Source organism: Hibiscus syriacus, unplaced genomic scaffold (genome assembly GCF_006381635.1).
Source record: "Hibiscus syriacus cultivar Baekdansim isolate YM2019G1 unplaced genomic scaffold, ASM638163v2 tig00112261_pilon, whole genome shotgun sequence".
NCBI lineage: Eukaryota > Viridiplantae > Streptophyta > Magnoliopsida > Malvales > Malvaceae > Hibiscus > Hibiscus syriacus.
In genome coordinates, this window is record NW_024063289.1 from 1,867,665 (window position 1) to 1,872,298 (window position 4,634).

Sequence of the window (4,634 nt, forward strand, 5' to 3'; positions counted from 1 at the left end):
GACATTGGAAACGAGATGGATTCCAACTGCTTATATCCGCGCGATTCGTGATATGTACTGTAGATCTACTACCTACGTCAGGACTACAGTTGGTGACACCGAGGCATTCCCGGTGGAAATCGGACTCCACCAAGGGTCGGCTCTTAGCCCTTACATCTTCGCTTTGATTATGGACGACATCTATTGTGCGACACCAGACGGTGTTCCATGGTGTATGCTTTTCGTTGACGACATTGTCTTAGTGGTTGAAACAAAAACTGAGCTGAATAGTAGACTGTCTACCTGGAAAACAGCTTTGGAAGAAAAAGGTCTAAGGATCAATATTGAAAAGACAGAGTATTTATGTTCAAACTTCAGTGGGAACCAAAACGATGAAGATGTAGATATATGCTTAGAAGGACACGTTCTCCCCTCAAAGGATTGTTTCAAGTACCTAGGGTCTATGATACGTAAAGATGGGGGTGTAGATGAAGACGTTTCACACCGTATAAAGGCGGAATGGCTAAAGTGGAGGGCTGCTACTGGAGTTTTGTGTGACAAGAAGGTACCTCTAAAACTTAAGGGAAAATTTTATAGAATGGCAATAAGACTAGCGTTGCTGTATGGATCAGAATGTTGGGCTATCAAGAAGGATCACGTAAGGAAGATGGAGCCCGCAGAAATGAGAATGCTTCGATGGGTATGTAGTAGGACTCTGTGGGACATGACACCAAACTCTGCTATTAGGATGTCCTTGGGGGTGGTGCCTGTATCCGAAAAATTGAGAGAGGGAAGACTACGGTGGTTTGGGCATGTCCAAAGACGACAACCATTGGATGCGGTTAGGAGGGTAGAGTCGATTACAGTCGACGGTACCAGAAGGAGAGGTCGACCAAGGCAGAAATGGGAAGACTGCTTGAGATCTGATTTGAAGGATTTAGACCTTACTGAGGACATGACCTTTGATAGGAAATTATGGCGACTTAAGACCAGGGTAGCCGAGTAGGGCGAGTCACATCCATTGGGAGTATCATCTTAGTCTTCTTTTAATTTTGTAGAAATTTCATTAATTGTACTTTTTATATGTTTCTAGCATTGGAATTTATGAAGGCCTAGAACTAAGGTAGCGGAGTAGTGTTCCCTTAGTTTAGGTTCTAACCCATTTGACTTTATCCCTTCTCGAAGCCTGCTATCATTGAATTCTGTGTATAGTGCTCATCATGTTTCATCTTTATATTTTTGGTCGGGTCTTACGTTTCTGTCTATATGCAGATATTTTTATGCAGGGGTTTATTTGTAGGGATTACTTCCCATTACAGACTTGCATATGAGGATTGCATATAAAGATTGTTCAACTACGTATTTTATTTATTTATTTAAGCATGCATTACATTTTATCTTTATTATTAATTTTTTGACTGGCCGGAGGTCTTCCACGGAAGCTGCTCTCAACCTGACGTTGGTGGAAAGCCTACTATCATACCTCCCCCTTACCCCATTGCATATGGGAATAGGGTTTTGTTGTTGTTGTTGTTGTTATTTTTCATGGGGTTTTATTTTAGTCATAATAATAAGATTATTGCAAGTATGAAAATAAATAACGTAGTTTGAAATAAGCAGACATATATATACTAACTTGGTGCTATAACAATAAGTAAAAAATAAATAAAGTAGGAATATTCATAGGAACTTACCATTTTATCAACAACAATCTGGATATTCGGGTCATAGCCTCCTTTTTTCATTTGCCTTACCTTTTTCCACAACAATGTTCAATCAATCTCGTCTTCCTCCTTTCCCGTTTCTTGCATCTAAATTAAAAATAATAACAACAATGAATTAACATAAACAAATGCATATCTAAACTATTCAATTAATTTACTACATACAATCTCAAGAGTTAGTCCAACATGTCCTTTTCTACTCAACCGATGATTGTATCTATGATGTCCTTTTCCTGCATTAGAAACATTAAAACAGTCAAGACTGGTTTCTAAAACTAATATATATAACAAATATAGACACGAAAAGTTTAACTAACCTCCCACTTCTTTGAAAGTCTTTGTGATACAAAAACCTTCCAGTCATCTTTCTTCAAATAAGGATACATATATGGAGGGTTGAGCAGATTTGCATTAGGGTCATTCTTAAACTTCTCAATGAATTTCTTATATAGATGATGCTTAAAGTTCTTCCACTTTGTCTTAATGGATTGAAGGGCGTTCTTCCGACTCCTTGGATCAAGTTCAAAATTCATCTGAAACATAAAGCATTAATTAATAAATATTATTTTTAACAAAAAAAAGATAATTAGAAGTTAAAATCAGATGTTAGACTTACAAAAATGTATTTCCATAAGTCTTATTTTTTTCCTGTTCAACATCTCGCTAAGTGGTATAAGTGATAGGCACCATTGATCTTGCTACCATGCCCTCAAAGGAAGCAAGTTTCGTTGCTTCAACGCCAATCGGAACACCCTTTTTATTGTAAGTAACCATAACCACCATCTCATCCCCCATAAACACCACTTGAACTATTGTAACAACCACTACCAAATCCACCACCTCCATATCTAACATAGCCATCTCCGAACCTGCCACCATATGCAGTCTTAGAATCATTATGTCACTTATATAGAGGTGGGGGCGGGTTCGGTTTCTTCGGCTCTGCCCTTTTTATCTCCACCTACCAGCAAAGGGACACATCATGAGACTCATTTTATTGTTTCTAAAATTTAACTTAACAAAATGGATTTGTTAAATTCACCTTACTCATTTTCTACTAGGGTTAAAAGAACTACAACTAATATAATTAAGGTCTGAAAGTAAAATATCGTCAAAGCAAAATGGTATGCGTTCATGGAAATATCATCATTTGGTAACATCTAAAAGTGAAAAAAGATGATAGCCCATAAAGACGATAAGGTATTTCATGAAACATCAATTCAACGGGCAATATTTATACATGAGCTCCGGCAAAGTCAATATTGTTTCCCTTCTCCAAGAGATCATCAACCTCTTGCTCCGTTTCAAAAGTGATGAACCCAAAACCACGAGGACGATTGGTGGCATGATCCCCCATGATTTTTTGTTCTCTGACTTCTCCATATTGTGTAAAGTAGTCCTTGAACTTATCTGTCAATTTGCACCAAATAGATTAACATTTTTGAGAAATATCTACGATGAATCAAGACATTCTGGACAAATGGTGTGAAGCTTCAATATTATATGCATTAAAGAAATAAAGATACTGGTATCACATTCGGATACAGTTGAAGGAATTCCACCTACAAAAATCTTCCTAGTCTTGAAATCTTTATTTCCAGAAGCTTCTTTTGGTATTGTTCTCTTAATCTCTACCTAAAAGAACAAAAACCGAGCCAAAGAGCAGTAATTCAAGTCAAAAGCGAAGCAGCATACATCAGACTATGGTAAGGAAACAAAACATTGAGACTAAAGTGGAGTCTTACTTGCTTCCCATTAATAACATGAGTGTCCTCAATGACTTTATCAACCACAGAAGGTTCTGCATAAGTCACAAACGCGAATCCACGAGGCTGTCCTATTTTCTGGTCCTTCATTATTACAGAATCCGTAATTTCACCATATTTACCAAAATGCTAAAGAAATTGTGCTACAGAAAATATGTAAAATAACCAAATCGGAACAGATTACAGGGAAAGTAATTCGTTCTATAATCATATTCAAGGAGATTAATAAAAATGTCCAACAAACAAGCTAAAAAACTAACCAGAACTTGTCACTCTCGCTAAACCTCCTACAAAAATTTTGCAGCAAATTTCCAAATATCGAATATATATCACAAATCACTTTCAAAGTATTCATGATAAAAGGGGCCTTTCAAAGAAACAGATACCTCTAAACATATCAATATAATCCTACATAAGTCTAAAGGAAAATTAAAAAGAAGAACCCTAATTCTTCCTCTTTCCCTTTTAGTTTAAAATGACATAAATTCCAAACTTATAACAAAAAATGAAAATAAAAAATGGGTATTACCATTTCACTTTAATTTGCGAATAATTTCAAAGTCATTAACTAAAAGGTAAAGGAAAAAGACTCAAATTTTCTCATTACTTTTTCTATAATTCTCTCAGGAAACAGAGTAAATCTAAAAGAACATATACATATGTGTATACAAATAATGATTCAATTAACGTTTTTCACGTATAATTAAGCAATGGGTAATCGATAATTTCAGGATTTTCCTCGGCACCCCCAAATTTTCTCAAGAAACAAACAGAAGAAAGGGGAATATATTTACCCGGGACTGGCGCCATCGCCGGTATGAAGAGTAGACTTGTCATCTTCAGGATAGTCGGAGGATCTAAAATGGTTGGTTTTGGCATCGGGAAAGGGTTCACCGCCTCGAGGGTTCATCGACATAGTGGGAAAAGAAGGAAAGAAAGCATAACCCTAAAAATGTGTTTCCAAAGTTTTTGAAAGCATTTAAAGCTAGGTTTAGTGTGAACTGATGATACTAGAAGCGGGAAAGCATGCGTACGTGAAGAAAATAATGGGGGAAATTAAAAGACGACTTTTACAGATGACACACAATTAAAAGTGTACTCCGTGTTTTTGCAATTTTTTTGGATTATGACTATTAAATATGACACACATTATTGTAAGTTATAA

The 4,634-nt window shown here is 36.3% G+C and overlaps 1 pseudogene; it reads right to left on the reverse strand.

Moving 5' to 3' along the window:
- Window positions 1-2,533: 2,533 nt before the first annotated feature.
- LOC120176945 lies at window positions 2,534-4,385 on the reverse strand (annotated as a pseudogene).
- Window positions 4,386-4,634: the final 249 nt, after the last annotated feature.